This window comes from Sus scrofa, chromosome 2 (assembly GCF_000003025.6).
Source record: "Sus scrofa isolate TJ Tabasco breed Duroc chromosome 2, Sscrofa11.1, whole genome shotgun sequence".
Lineage (NCBI taxonomy): Eukaryota > Metazoa > Chordata > Mammalia > Artiodactyla > Suidae > Sus > Sus scrofa.
In genome coordinates this window covers 125,577,853-125,595,109 of record NC_010444.4, presented here as the reverse complement: position 1 = coordinate 125,595,109, position 17,257 = coordinate 125,577,853, and the positions used below count along the sequence as shown (strand labels likewise).

The following is a 17,257-nucleotide window of genomic DNA, read 5'->3' as shown; positions in this document are numbered from 1 at the left end:
AAAAAAAACATTTCAGTGAATGAGTTAAAATTACTTTAAAGTGAGAATTTTCTAAAGTTCTGAAACTTTAGTGAACCATAACAATAACTGGCTTAGTTATGTCCTAGCATAGATTACTTTAGAAATGAGACTCCTACTGTTTAAATAGATATGGACACATTTGGTGCTGAGGAAGGAACAACACATTACCATTGGTGGCAAGAAATATTACTATATAGCAGAGAAATGGCAATATATGTATTCAGATAGTTACATCCCTATATAAAATTTATGTTTACATTTCTAAATTAGTAGATAAACTACTTTCTCTCTCTCAAGTGTTCAATTTCATTCTGACTTAAGTCAGCTTTTGTTTTGGAATGAATTAAGTAATTGAGCTGCCCAACTCCTGTCTGACATTTGTTGATGCTCCCCTCTACTCTTTAATTTTCCTATGGGCAGGGACCTTTTAAGTGGCATTCTTAAAATTACTATTCTGGGGACTGCTATACATAGGACAACTGTGTCACTGGGAAGTCATCCTGATGATAGATGTGATATATCCAGAGATAATATGGATTTAAGTATATTAAACTATGAGCCAAAAAAATTCCTTGCTGACATAAAAATCATACCAACAAGTCCCCCAAACCACAACTGTCTCTAAAATACTGAGAAAAATTAATGAAACACATCTTAGGATTTTCAGCTTTTCTACATTTTTTTAAATGATCAGCTTTAAAAAGAAGGTTAATTAAAAAAAATCATTCAGAATAGATGATCTAATGTATATGGATATAGGAACATTATCCTAGGTCATCCACGAATCAGTCATACATGTATTTTGGTGTGTGTGTCTGAAATATAATACAAATTAGCAAAGCACATAGCATTACATACTTGAGATATTGGTGCATAAGGAGGGAAAAAAACTTTCTGCAAAACCAAGGACTGTGTTGCATAATGAGACAGCTGTGATTTTATTTTAAACTGTGAAATCATGTGCCACAACAAAATTCAGAGAATTTGTCTTTTTCTTAGATTCAAAAGGTGCAGAAAGAAATCAAATTATACTTTTAAGTTAGTGGTGCTTTAAGCAGAAGTTTTTCTACATTAACCAGTATTAAAATCTCAAGCAAGGTATTTTGAGTGCCAGGATATATTAGGTAGAATTTATAAGTGAGGTGGCATCCCTGTATTATGTGTCACAGAGTTGCAAAGTAAACACTACAAGTAATCATTCTGCACTCAACAGTGCCTAGCAGGGCAGGAAGGGCTGGAGGTGGAAAGGAAAGTCCTCAAGGGCAGATAGAGCGAGGCCCCAGATCACAATCTGCCAGGGCACACCCATACTAAGAGACAATGCAGACAGCTTGATAGACCCAGAACTTTCACTGAGCTAGATAGAGACCCAGAACTTTCATTGAGCTGGTATCTGAGCTATGAAATAGCTGCTTTGGTGTACCTCTTTGCCTGAAATTGCTTTTAGTTTCAAGACTGTAGAATGATCCTTTTAAATTGTAATCTTTTCTAATAGAAATATTTTAACATACTTGCTTTTTTTTAAAAAAAACAAAAACTACTGTCAGTATTAATACTGAGCCAGACTGGCATCTACAGATTTAAGATTTATCATTTCATTAAGGTTTTTACCCCTGTACTAAAAACTAGCCAATATCATGGCCTTTGGATACATATGAGAAGACACAGTTACTATCATTCCATAGGCCTTCCATTTGTCTGTACATCCGTCATCATTTGAGGGCCTAGTACATGCCAGGCAACTCACATGCTAGGCACTGGGGTATAAAAAAAGACTGTCCTTAACCTCAGTAAGTATTCAAATTGTTGTATTACCCATTAGGTTTACTGTATTTCATTTTTACTATCATAAGTACATGTCTAAAAAATTTCTACTTTAAGCACTATTGTTTTTCATAACTATATTTTATTAAAAATAAATTAAAAAGATATATGCATGTATGTGTTACTAATGATTAAAACTATGGTTCCAATTACCGAAATGTCTGCCTTTTAAATATAACACATACTATTTGCCGACTTTGGAAAAAAAAAAAAAGTTGATTAAGAGGCTAATGATTCTCTACTTATTCCTTATGTAAATATTCCCCTCCACCCCCACATCACCCCTAAACCCTTCCAGGTAACTTACAAGTATTGATTTAACATTAAGTATTTTCGAACCTCAAGCGATCTCTTCTCTGAATAACCACCAGGACTCACAGATAATGATTAGTTGGTAAAATTTATCCATTAATAAAATAAAAAACATCCAGTCTTTCCACACTCTAAATAAAAAAAAAATCTTTTAAATAGGAAGTAGAAGTGATATAAAAAATGTTAAATACTGAAAAGAGACTGGTTTTTAAATTAATAAAGACTGAAAAAGATGGGCTGAATGAGAAGATAACTTAGCGAGTCTTCTACATGCCAAATTAATGGCCTCATAATTATTCAGACCACAGTCTGTATTAAAGACGTCTTGACTTTTGAGGCTAGGATTCAGTCTCCCACCAGTGCTGTAACATACAAACCTAAAATTTGCCTGTTTCTAAGAAATCTTTATATTTTTATGAAATAATTTTATTCATAATTTCTATCATCTAATTATTCAGTAGGCATTATTTTTAATAATTAACAACAATTTTTTTTTCTCTTTGAAACCTCAGAGGAGACAATCACATTCATAAACATTCCCAATATTCGGACTCTAGAGGAAATGCAGTTCACTAAAATTATCATGGCACTAAGAATTTACTTTTACCAAACTGTGTTATAACACTGAATTTCTGGTCAGAAGATATTCTGTCTTAAAAATAACTTGTTTTGATGCTAACAGTATAACTGATAAGTAAAATTACTTTTCTATAATTTTTATGTTTAGAATTCATATTCACAATCAATATATTCAATCAATAGCTATATTTCATTCCCAGCTGTCAAAAGTCCTGGGCCACTTTTGAATACTTAAAGCATTCCAATTATCTTTCTAGCCAAAATGGTGCTGAATTATTTCAACTTGAATGTACAATGTGTTAAGTCTTAGCTCAGAGGATATAAACATTTAATATATAACTGCTTACTATGAACTAAGTAACATGTGATTTGGTATTGTAATGTTTTTAATGAAGTTTTACTTTCTCCCAAAATTTTCAGGAATTCTAGTTGTAAAACATTTTTAACTTTTTTGAAGAGCTCTTATTTTATATGCCCAGACACTGGCTTTATATTCTTCTTTACACTCTCACATTCTTTTATTATATGCCTATACTATGATTGCAAGATTATGTAAAAATGCCTTGAATAAACGATTTCAAGTGTCCAAAGTGGTCATTTGTTGCTATCTATAAATAAATGATATGAATATCATTTTAAGTTAAAATCTTAAAGCCATGCATATGGTGTAAGGTGCTTTTGTCTTCTGAATTAACACATTGTTTAAAAGGCTCACACGACTTAAAACTTATCTATGACAGGTAAAATATGATGTTCTAAAAAGAAACTATCATACATGAACAGATCCTAACTTGTGGCATCATTACCAACCACTTCCAAGGACACAGGGTAGACGCTGTGAGAATAACCACCTTCTGTTTAATTAGCATTTCTAAGAACTAAACATGAGCATATATACACCCAAGGGACACATCCAACTCAAGCTCAAAATTATTTATATAAAGAGAAACATCGCTATCATAGTAATCCGTATTTAAATGTGTACTAGATTAGTCTGGAAGCTGGTAACCTAAGAGGACAAACAGGACCCAAACTGTAGGCAAATGTTTTGGGGGGACAATTTGAAAAATTAACCCATGAAAACAATTTACCTTTAAGGAGCTCTTGCAGGTAAAACAGATGTAGGCCTGTGGCTGGTGGTTTGCCAATCTGAGTTGTAGAGTATCAATGACACTTGAAACAAACCAATTTCCTTCTTTCTGTGACTGCTCGAGACAAAAAATATGCTTTTGTTATTAGCATAACAAAAGATGATTTCCTTTGTCTCATCAGTGTTCAGTGTTTCAGGTACTGTTTATTATTACTACCTCTTCAACCAAAGACATAAGAAGGCAGGTCTTTCCTTCTGTCAGAAACCTTGACTACCTTAAGTTACTCATTTATTAATATTTGTTATCTTTACGACATATAGTAGCAGAGGGTTAATACTCGAGTTGAATATATCACTTAATGCATGTTTTAAGGAGTTCTGGTTTCACAAAATACTCAAAAAGAACCCCATAGTAAAATAAGTATGGAAAACATTATCTCTATTTTACAATATATATTACCACGTTAAAGATTTTGAGAAGCCCTGCAAGAAAGAGACCATTTTATTTTTGTTATCCAGTATTTCTCAAAACTGTTCGCCACAATTTTTTTTTAAATGTATCAAAAACGTTGGATGTTCATGTGTATTTCTTTCTTTTTTTTTTTTTTGGTCTTTTTGCCTTTTCTAGGGCCGCTCTTGTGGCATATGGAGGTTCCCAGGCTAGGGGTCTAATCAGAGCTGTAGCTGCCGGCCTACACCAGAGCCACAGCAGTGCAGGATCCGAGCCGCATCTGCAACCTACACCATAGCTCACGGCAATGCCAGATCCTTAACCCACTGAGCAAGGCCAGGGATCGAACCCGCAACCTCATGGTTCCTAGTCAGTTCGTTAACCACTGAGCCACGACAGGAACTCCTCATGAGTATTTCTTTACTAAACTAACACATATACTTGGAGCCTGAAAAATTTGAGGCTGATATTGCCAACCAGTGAATTATTCCACCGTCATAGAGCAAACCATTAGAATCGCCACTTTAAATTATTACAATGATTTTTTTTTTTAGAGAGATGGTTTTAGGAAAAAAAAAACTTTTATAACAATCTACAGTTGGGTTGCTCCTGGAGCTAAGATCCATAGATATATAAACAATTGGATAGTTGTGATAACTACACTTTTCTTTTAAGGCTTTCTGGTTTTTGTTAACAGGAATACATCTTAAACTTGATTAGCCCAAAGAGGAATTTATAGGCTTACGTAACCAAACAGAGGAAGGCAAAGATAGGGTTGGTCTCAGGAGCAGATGGAACTAGGAAATCAAATACTATCAAGACCACATTCTTTTTTTTTTTTTTTGTATTTTTAGGGCCGCACCTGCTAGGGGTCGAATTGGAGCTACAGCTGCCAGCCTTCGCCAGAGCCACAGCATCACGGGATCTGAGCCTCGTCTGAGAACTACACCACAGCTCACAGCAACGCCAGATCCTTAACCCACTGAGCGAGGCCAGGGATCAAACCCACAACCTCATGGTTCCTAGTTGGATTTGTTAACCACTGAGCCACCATAGGAACTCCAAGACCACATTCTTGCTACCTTTTCTCTGTTTGTTTGTCAACTTCATTCTCTTGGTTTAGTTTCTCCATAAGGCTGGAAACCTTGTTGCCTGTGCATCTGGGTACATATTGACACAGCTTGTTAATCAGAAAGCAAATGGCATTAGCCAGTTTAAGTGTAAGAATCTAAGGGAAGGCATTTCGTAGGCTCAGGCTGTGTCATGTACCAATGTCAGTTCCAGTCACTGTGGATGCTATGACAGGTCCAAATGAGTCAAGTGCTTTTCCTATTAGATCACTAAAGTCAAGGAGACAGAGTGGAGAAAGAATGGCTGCACCCATCCAAATCATGTGACAGCATTTTGGCTTCATGTGTGGGTATAAGAAAGAAGGTGCAGGCATGGAAAATGCTAACTCCAGACAAAAGAGTTCAGTTATGATGGATATTGTCAATGAGAAGATTACTGAGAGCCAGCAAGCCACTCAAATAATGACTAGCAAGAGGACTAAGAAAATAAATATCTATAAAATCCAATTCATAACCTTTCCTTCCAAACTGCTCACCCACTTTATTTCTGTTACAGTAACTTTGTATTCTCAGTATATAAGGGCTGACTATTCACCCAGCAAGAAGTAATAACACCTTGCTCTTCCTTTCAAGATTATTCACCTCTCCTAGTTCCTTCTTATTCAACCAGTCACCAGTCACCTTGGATTAGCAACAAACAGACAAACAAACAACCCCCCCAAAACACAAACAACAAAACAACAATAGAGGGGGGTGGGGCCAATCCAAAGAGAAAAAGGAAAAAGAACAGGAAAAAGAGCCATTCATTTAAGGTTTTGCTCCTCTAATTACTACCCATTCCCACTGACCTATCTACCCAGTTGTTTGACTATCAGTGAGTACCTCCCTCTGGAAGGGGTATCTTAGAGGGGGAGCACTGTACTCTTTATTTCTATTAGTTACATTATGCTGCTAACATATGTACAATCCTTATAGAGTAGGTACAATTCAGTGGCAGAGAAAGTGGGGAGAGAAAACCTCAGAGGAAAGCACAGCAAAATACTAGTGTTCTGAAAGAACTGCAGCTGTAATGAGAGGCCTGGATGACAGTAACAAGTAGTCAGCTATAGCTATCCCTCTCCCCACAGTCTCTCACCACTCTTGTTAATTCATGGTATAGAAAAATTGACATGTAGTTGATGCTGGAAGCAAGAAGCAGGTATGATAACTCATCCTAGAGGCTTCTGAACCAGAGTCCAAGAGCACTAGTAAGTGGGTTAAATTTGATTTGCAGATCAGAGATCTAAGGGCATGAGGTCAGAGGAACTGGATAGAAAACACATAAATGTGCAATTTCTTCACTAATTAGGCAACCAGCTCTCTGTAAAGTGATCTATAAAGCCAAGATTTTCTCCAAGGTGGGGATGACCAAAGATGCCTTTTAGTCCACAGGGAGTTATTCTGTTACTCTTTCAGAGTTTGAGAAGGCTTATCAGGAGCTAGGCACACAAAGCCTTATTTCCTGACCCCTTGTCTCCAATTTTCTAAAAAGAAAACCTCTGAGTACGAGAGACATGGAAAAAAATGACATACTATCCTTTTCTCTCTCTTCAAGTACAGAATTTCACAATTTAGCAACAGGGGGTCCTCTGGAATTCTTTCACTCTCAATGATCAACAAGAAGCCAATATGAGTGTTTTAACCCCAAACACTGGTCTCATTTGAATCTGCTCAGAATAAAAAAAAAATTCTAAGTTAGACTCTGCCCTTTAGAATATTTTAGATCTTCACACTTCTATTCTGGCCCCACTGAAATCATTTAAGTTGGTTGTCATCAATAAATAATATATATTTTCACTGAGGTAACTGTTAAGGTAACAGTTCCTTAATATCATCAAACAGCAAGTTAGCATTCAAATTGTCTCATAATTTTTTTCCTTCTTTTTTTAAGTTGGTTTGTTTGATTTAGGATCAAACAAGGACCACATACTGATTTGGTTACTATTTTTAAAAACCCTTTCAAATATATATATTTTCCAGAGTTCCCTCCGTGGCACAGTGGGTTGAGGTGTGGGATTAATCCCCAGCCCAGCCCAGTGGGTTAAAAGGATCTGATGTTGCTGCAGCTTTTATATATATACACACATACATATATACATATATATATATACATACATATATACACACACATACATATATACATATATATACATATATATATACACACACATACATATATACATATATATATACATACATATACATATATATACATATATATATACATATATACATATATATTTCCCTTTTAACATTTTTTAGTTTACCTTGCCCTTAGTGTGTGTGCCAAAATAGGTATTTTTATAGAATACCCACTGTCTTACAGAATTTTCCACATTCTAGATTTTGCAAACTGTATCCTAGTGAGAGTGTCATTTAATGCATACTTCTGTTCCTTGTATTTCCTATGAAAAGTCAGATCTAGAAGCTTGACCAGATATGGGTTAGATCTGACTTAGGGGAGCAAGAAGATGTGCATCATATGAAGAAGCCTGGGATAGCTCTACTATTTATTTCTTTGTAATGTTAAGAATTAAGAATGATCAGTGGGTTCAGTGTTGTCAAACTCTGATCCATCCACTCAAAAAGTCTCCATCAGGTTTTCACCCACTCATTTTAGCAGCCATTAAAGATCACTATTAGACCCCTTATCAAATTTTCAAATTCAGTGATTTTTTTAAATGAACTGTGACTATTCCATAATGGTATATATGATTTTTCTTTTGAACCGAATTATCTGTTTCTTCCATTTAGACTGTATTAAATAACACTTAATATGTAACTTGATAATTGATCTTTTTTTTTCTTTTAGTAATTTGAGATAGCTTTGGAACCTTATAAAAGACATTGAAGGTGCTGTGCTCTTTCACAAGAAAAGCCAAAAATATTGTTTTGGAGCTATTTTTGTCATGTGTGTGTATATTTTTCTCCCATTATGGTCAAATGTAATTTTAACTGTACACAAATGATCTGTTGATTTGAAATATCATAGGAAAACTTTGACCTAGAACATTTTCAAAGAGGTTAGTTACTGGAAATACACAAAAGCTAAGGATACTCGCCAAGGTGGTTCTATTTCGTGCTTCGAATCTCTACATAAGTACATAGCTTTCTCCTTCCTCAGATTTTTCAACTTTCAATTTGGTTTCTCAATTTCCTGCAGACTAAATTTCAAGAATCCTAAATGACATTCAAGGTCTTCCTCTAGCTGGTCCTAATTCCTCACTTTACAGGCATCATATCTACTACTTTCGTGCATTCTCTCCTCCAGCAGAAATAGGCAACCGACTATTCCCCTTAGGTCTCTCCAAGCATAGAGTACTTCCTGTGAACACAGAGAGACTTTACTTCTCTCTCTCTTAAGGTATGTGTTTCTTTTTTATCGATTCACATATACTCACACTTACTAGACTTGTAGTCTTGTCTTCCTACTGTTTAAAAGAAATTAGCACACTGATTTCCTTTTTGGGGACTACTTTGCCCACACAGCATTGTTAATCATGGTATTCTACACAAACAAAAGAGAGCTTTCTCCCTAAAATTTTAATTATCAGCAAAGTGACTAAAAGATCGACAAAGGTTATAAATGATTAATTGGCAGCCAGATGAGTTTCTCAAGAACCAACGCTATTATTTACTGAGTGCTTGCCAAAGAACCCTAGATACTACATAAAGATTTTATTGGCAACTATGGCAGAGCAATGTATTAGTATTTGTTTTGTTGTTTTCAGGATACTTCCTACCCTCTCTTCTTTCTCACTTAAACTCAATGGTCATTATTCACTGCAGTTCATATTCACTCAAAACAAAGATTCAAAAAATCTTACCCCTAAAGTACCAGATGAATTCTTATGGGCATATTCGTAGGGCTGTTTTTCTCTGGCCTCAAAATGACAAATAAAATTGGAACTGGAAAAGAGAGAGAAAGGCAGTCGGAGTTCACAATGATGAGGGAGATGGTTAGAAAGAGGAAGGACAGAACACTCAGAGGTTCAGGGAGCAGAATGAAATACTCTCTGATTTTTTACTTACAGATAACCTGTCATACAACAGGTGCTGGACACTTGTGGGTGCTCCTGGAGAAAGGTGTCAGGGAATTTGGATACCTAATATAAAGATGAGGAGAAAAACAAACAAACCAAAAACATCCTTACTATAATCACAATACAAATAGAACTAAATAAAATGAATGGGAAATTACATTATAAATGAAGCAGAGGTAGAACCAATGTTAATTTTACTTCTTCACAAGTAGCAATACCTATTATATTTCTCTTATTTCCAACTACACTGGCTTCAACTTTAAGAACAATGTTAAGGGAAAATGTAATAACAGTATAATGACAGCCATCCTTGTTATGTTTCTAACTTTCAATATTTCTCCATTAAATGCAATATTGGCTATTAGTCTAAGATCCCATTTTCATGTTGAGAAATCATCCTTCTACTTCTAGATTTTTAAGTGCTTTATTTGGAAATGGATGTATTAATGAATCTCTTGGTCTTTTACTGTGATGAACAAAGATTTTTCTTTAATTGGTCTTACTGGAATGGTATATTTAGTCAAATTCAGTTCCTAAAATGTAATTAACCCTGGTAACACTGGACGACACTAAAAAATATAATTTAATTTACAGTATTATTTGACGTTTTCCTATGCACATTTATAAATGATTCAGCTTCTCATACTCCCCACAATATAATCTTGGTTAGGTTTAGTATCAAGATTATATAAGCTTCAGAAAAACATGGCAACATGATGTAGTTGTTAACGACACAGGCTATATAAGTTTGCATCCCAGCTTTGCCACTTACTGGCTGTGTGACCTTCAACAAGTCTCCTGATCGACAAAGATTAGGCTGACAGAACAGAATATAAATTCTATAAACCTTCATAAGGAAGAAATGGTATAAATAACAAAACTGAGAAGGGAAGGAAAAGAAAAGAAAAAAATTTGCTTCTTTATATTTTTATAGCTGGATCAAAATATGTAATTAAAGCAGATAAATACATCCATCTGCCTATTCCTAGAGTTATGAACATAAAGATAAATCCTAAGAAAGATAAGATCACTAGTATTCAGAAGTAGATGAAAGGATGCTGAAAAGAAGAAGAAATACGTTAATTATATATTACTAAGACTTCACCGTCTAAGGCAAGGGTCAACAAATATGTACCATTGGCTAAATCAAACACACCACCTGTTCTGGAGGTAAAGTTTACTGAAATACAGCCACATTTGTTCACATATCACCTATGACTGCTTTTGTGCTACACTAGAGTCAAGCAGCCTCAAGGGAACTTATGTGAGGCAAAGCCTAGAATATTCACTCTCTCACTTGTTACAGAAAGTGTTTCCTGACTCATCTTCTAAAGCAGAAGACGTGTGTGTGTGTGTGTGTGTGTGTGTATAATTACAGTTACAAAAATAGCCTCTATTTAAAAAATACAAATATTTCCTATTATAGAAGAATCACTGACATATAAATGTTGCTTAGAAAGAATGACAATGTGACTGACAGGTGACTTCTCAATACAAATGCAGAAAACAATGAGATATTTTCATACTAATGGAAGAAAATTATTATTTAACCAGATTAGTTACCCTACTAGAATGACACTAGAATAAAGACTTTATTTTAATAGACAAAAACTAAATGGGCTTACCACTACAGATCTTCACTATACAAAGTAGAAAGGTAGGTACTTAGGGAGGTAGGAAAATGATACCAGAAGGAAGGTCTAAGACAAAGAAAAACTGATGAACAAAGAAACTGGTAAACATATGAGTAAACCTATATAAACATTGACTGTATGAAGCAATAGTGATAATGTCTAACTTAAAGATAAAATTAAAAGGCAGAACTAAAATATTTGACAGAAATGCATGCAAGATACAAAAGCAATCAAAGAGTTAGGAAGCTTATGGATTGTTTGGTAGTCTGGTAGAGTTACTGAGATTAAATTTTACAAAATATTCACTTTAAATCTTAAAGGGTAATTACTCAAAGAAATTCCAAAAGAGCAGAAAAGGAAAATAGAAAAAATATTTGATATGCAATTGAAAAAAAGGAGAAAAACTGAAAACCAGTAGCCTAGAAATTATAATGTATCAGAATCTTTGGTATACAGATAAAAGACCACACAAAGAAAAAAAACTGTATACCTTACAGTTAGGCAACCATTACCTATCTAATCTTGAAAAAAGTATAAAACACAAATATGCAAAATAAGACAAAAGCCTGAACTCAACCAAACTTGTAGAGGTAATTTTAAAAATCAAGAGATTATACTGTTAAGCTCTGAAAATGAAATACATATCACGGATGAAATGATTACTTTTTAAGAAAAATATAAATGGAGTTCAGGTGAAAAATCTAAAAAGATAAATCAATGTAGAAATAATACAGAAAGTTGTCAAAATACACCAGGCAGAATTTTTTTTTGTCAGAATTATTTCACTATATCTTTAAAGTACAAAAGAGAAAATTTACATACTAATTTTCATAAATGCTTAAAAGACAAGTGATAAAACTCAGCATCCATTCTTTATTTTTATTTATTTTTTTATTTATCTTTTTTTTTTTTTTTTTGGCCCTATGATACGTGGAAGTTACCAGGCCAGGGAGTGAACCCAAGCCACAGCAGCAACCCAAGCTGCTGCAGTAACAGCGCTGGATCCTTAACCCACTGTGCCAAGAGGGAATGTTCATTCTTGATTTTTAAAAATATCCCTTATTAAGAAGAATAGATTATAAATTCATAAAACATATCTATCTAAATCTAAAAGTCAATTTCATGCTTGAGTAGCACCACTAGAAGCATTCCCATTAATAAAATGAGACAAGGAGGTCCATTTTCAGTGTTATTATTTTATGTTGCATTGGAAGCACTAGCCATTCTACTTAGGTAAGAGAAATACAATTACAAAAATTAGGAGCAAATGAAATGATCATTATCTTAAGAAGATACAATTCTGAACCTGAGACGATGTAAGAGAAATTGTAGAGTAACTATTAAAAAGTTTTATGAGGTGGCTAAGAAAAATGCCAGTAACAATTCTAGCCTTCACATATACCAACAATAACCAGCTAGGAGGTTAAAGATTAAACATCATCTATTTATTTCATTGATTATTTTTATTATTATTATTATTACTTTTTGGCCATACCAATGGGATGTGGAAGTTCCCGGGCCAGGGACAGAATCTGTGCCATGGCCATGACACTGGATTCTTAATCCCCAGAGCCACCAGGCAACTTCTAGATATCATTTACAACATTAAAAAAAAAAAAAAAAATCAAACATCTTACTGGGAAAAAAAAAATCCAAAAACAAATGACAAAATGAAAATTCTTTGCAAATCATGGTAGGCACAGGGCTTATTTCATTAACATATGAAGAACTCGACCAACCAGTAGCAAAAAGACTAAAAGCCCCAAATAAATTTGGTCAAAACCAGATCATAGAGGAGTTCCCTAGTGGCTTAGCAGTTAAAGATCTGGCATTATCACTGCTGTGGCTCTGGTTGCTGCTGTGGTGCAGTTTCGATTCCTGCCCAAGAACTTCCCCAGGCCAGGGGTGTGGCAACCTCCACCCTCCAAAAAACACTCCAGGTCATAGAAAATGAAAATACAAAATACAAATAGCTATGCAAATTATTCTCACTTTAATCACAGTAAACTCCAAATGAGTTCCTAATGCTGCCTAGTAAACCTACTTTTTATTCTTTAAATTATTCTCATACATTTCCTCAGGACTAAGTCATAATTTCTCCTCTATAATCAAACATCACCTTTTCTCCTATTCTCTCTCTCCACGGCTACTCTCCAAGTCCGAGCAATCCTGTCACTCACCTGGGTTATTCTAATAGCCTCCTTCCTAACTGGTAGCTGCAGGTATTCAACCATATGAGTCATTGATATACTGAAAAAAACTTGTATATATTCATGATTACTTATACAAAATAATATTTATTCAAATATTTATGGAATATGTATTTTAAAAGCAAATATTTAACAGGAACTTACTATGTACTTTTATGAATGTATCACAGAAGAAAAATCAAGCAAAGAGGGAGGAATAACTAGTTGATGTTTTCTAAGGAGATCAAAGAAGCCCTCCCTATTAAGCTACATTTGAGCAGAGACCTGTAAAACTGAGAAAGGGAGCCTTGCAGATATCAAAGTGGAGAATATAAATGCAAGCACTAAAGTAAGAAAATTCTAAGCACTGATAATGCAATTATAGCACTTCAAAACCTTAAAAATGTGATAGGGCCTGCAAACCTCTCCTTTATCACAGGTGGTGACTATGATTTAAAAAAAAAATGTTTGGTTTTTTTCTTTTCAGAGGTAGTTCACACTTATTTCAGACTTGAGCTAAACTGGTTGTTGTTAGTATATGTGAACTTCTGTCCATAACTGAGAGAGCTCAGTGAAACAATGAATATTTATACCATGTTTGGTTAAAAAATAAAACAAATAACACTTCTCCGTTCATGCGCCCTCTAACTTTTGGCTATCTTTACCGAAAAATATCCTTTTAATTATATCCTGAAAACAACATGGAGAATGACTTTCTTTCAAAACAAGTTTTCCCTTGAGGAGAAACACATGTTCAAAGTACAAACAACATTCCAGTATCTGACTTAAGGCTACTTAATTTCTTCATGATGATGTCACACTTAGGCTACTGAACTTGCTCCTGTTCATGTCATTTCTTCTATAATTCTGTAATTTAGGCCCATTAATGGAAGCATAGTCACTATTTTTTGCAATCAGAGAACAATGAGAAATATTTGAAATACGAATACCTCCCAGGTAAGAGTAATCAATATTAATAAACTAAGACAATTTTTTAAAATAAAATTTACAAGCTACTTTTAAAATTTGTTTCTAACAAAAAGACATAAGACTTGCTAAGAAAAATCTGAGGGGGAAAAAAAAAAAGACAAGTAAACCAGGCTACTAGGTGTCTACATTTAAAAAATTTTAATTTAAAATGTATTATTTGATCAGAGAACCAGATAAGCAGGAGAGAGCGAGCCTGGGAATAATGCTGGGATTATATGGTGAGATTTCAAATCCGTAGAGAAAGAATGACCCAGAGATTAAAAAAAAGCAATAGATCAATACTCATTTAGGAGTATTAGCTGGAACAGATAAATACCCTACATCTCAGTGACATAGCCAAATACTTATTTCTTGTTTGTATAAAGTTCAATAGCGGCTGGCTAGTGTTGGGGGCATTCGTTCAATGCAACCATGTGGGGTATCCCCATCTTCAAAACCTGTTTTGCAAGATTGCCCAAGATATCAACAGCTAACTGGAAAACAAGGAAAGAAATGTGGATGATTTGCTAGAAAGTTTCATGGGGTAGGGAAAAATCATATAATCACTTTTACCCATATTCAATTGGCTGTTATTTTCCAATTTTGAGAAGACTGGGAAGTGTAATTTAGCCAGGTACCTAAGCAAAAGAAACACTTAGCCAGTTTCTAACACAGTATGTTTGCTAGTTACCAGATGCCTCACCACACAGAGCACACTCCCTCCTTCCCCAAGTGAGACAATCCAAAATTCCATCTAGTTATTGTAACCAGCTCAAAGTCCAAGATTTCCAAATGATGCATGGTTCTTTCCATCAGTTTTTGATATGGGTACTTGAGGTTCCGGTTACACTTGCACTAACAACACAAGTTACAAATGTCTCCCCACTACCACTAGGCCCAACTCATGTACAGATTTATAACAAAAACTGCTATCTGGCAAAGGGAACATGGGAAACACACAATGCACTGGTCTATAGTAGTTATGATATCCTTCTGGCAGGCATTTTGAAGCCCCTCTTATCCAGCAGTGGGACATTTTCCTGATTTCAATTTTTCTATCTGAAAGGAGATACTTATTCAATGTTCTTCCTAGCTCTGGACCTACCCTTTTAGAGGTTTTTTAGTGTACTGACTGTATTTGAAATAAATGATAGGATCTGTGCCCTCCTTGTGGGCCTTTAGTTTTTGCAACCCATCTCTTTCCTGAGCAAGTTTGGGAGCCCCCAAATACTCATAATGATAGAACATTTGCAGGATACTGAAGTCCAGGCTTGTAATTACTTTGGCATTATAAATAAGTAGATTACTGGTTTTGAGGGAAAATTATCTATTCAGTTACACATGCTAATAGCATCCCCCAAAGTTCTTTTTGAAATATAACTCTCAAGCCTACCTTATTTTTTAACTCCTTGGCCAATGTGGCTTAAAGCTATCATGTTTAGGGGGAAATGTCACATCTTTTCTTAGGTCTTAGCTAGAAGTCTTAGTGGACCTTTGCTCATAATCTCTTATTATTGGGTCTAGAAGCCATGGCTTTTCCATCCTTTTACTTTCTGTTTTTACTGCTTGCAAGCTAATAAATTTTTGCTATATCCCATTTCTAATTTTCTATCTCCTTGATAAATGCAGATGCTAGAAATCAACACTGACTACCAACATTTCATTCTCCAGTCTCTTCCCTTAGGGCTATGAGTTCAGTAAGCATGTGGTTGGATTTTCATGTAATTATAAATGGCCACTTAAAAGTTTTTGTCACTGTATGCACAAATCTTGTTTTCTAGCCCTGGATATTAGTTTCCATCTTGACTGCATGGTAGATCAATGCAAAGTATTTTAGATTTTTGTTACATTAGCATCCTTCTTGCAATGATTTCTGCATCAGAGTAATGATACTTGTACTATTAAAAATATCCCAAATTTTCATTGGTTTTACACAATAGATATTTGTTTTATAATAACTTAAGTCCGATTGGCTTAAGTGGACAGAAAGGTAGATAATTAGGAATTTTCAGTTACCAAGTTTCTCATACTGATGGTTATTTCTTCTTCTTAAAAACAGGATCTTCTAATGTTTCCTTGTGAACTGACATCCAGCTGAGGGACAAAAGAAGGGTGGAGGACAGAAGATCTAATGGGCCAGACCTGGAAGTGATTCACAAAATTTTTACCTAATATAGTAGGATATAGTATAGTGGATACCTAAATATCCACTAGGCAATTCTTGCCACATGACCCCAAGCTAACTTCAAGAGAGGCTAAGAAATGCAGATTCATTGTGATTAATTAGTTTGAATAGGCAGTTTGCCAATTTCTTCCAAAATACAGAAGGTAAATTCCAGAGAGGTTAAGATCTAAAGGTGAACATAAACCTATAAAAGTACTAGAGGAAAATACAGTAGAATTAAGGGATGTCAAGAACTCTCATAGGTATGGGAGTTTTCCATGGGCCTGCTCTGGGCACTCAAGAGAAAGATGGAGGGCAGAGCAAAGATAAAATTTGCCTTGATGGTAAAGGCCTGAGAGAGAAGTTATTGCTACAGGACACAAACACCTACCAGGATCTTCTTTACTGAGAAAAAAGCCTCAAGCCACAGAAAGGTCATAAAACACTGTTAACTAGGACACAGGTAAAAAGACTCACTGTACCTTGGGGAAGGGTAAAAGAAAAACAAACAAAACTTCTATATCCCAGGGAAGCGTCAAGAAGCTACCCTGCACCTACATCTCCTAACTTGGGAAGAGGCAAGATTCACTGTTGATGCAATGAGAAGTTTAGCTACCACAAGGAAGAGGGGATGATGCCACAGGATCACTGAGAAAGTCACAATGTTTTAAGTTTGAAAACCACGTAAAATTTTTTAAACAAGAGCTCAAAGCATTCTTTCCATGACTCCTTTTCTGAACAATCTATGAGAAAATGAACTTGATCCAAACAAAAGTTGACTAGGAAAACTTTAGGGATTTAGCTTTAACACGATCAATTGCAAATCTAGGACCAAAACTCAGGTGGCACAGTATGTTATATAATAATGCTCT

General features: G+C 34.9%; 1 protein-coding gene across 1 annotated transcript in view; it reads right to left on the bottom strand.

Moving 5' to 3' along the window:
- The window catches only part of LOC100525452 (zinc finger protein 474), a 136,530-nt gene extending 124,567 nt beyond the window's left edge, over window positions 1-11,963 (bottom strand). Inside the window, exons 1-3 of the mRNA XM_021084681.1 lie at window positions 9,419-11,963; window positions 9,214-9,295; window positions 3,828-3,941 (exon numbers count right to left, since the gene is read on the bottom strand). The gene's annotated coding sequence lies outside the window, so the exon portion shown is untranslated. The remainder of the gene's footprint in view (window positions 1-3,827; window positions 3,942-9,213; window positions 9,296-9,418) is intronic.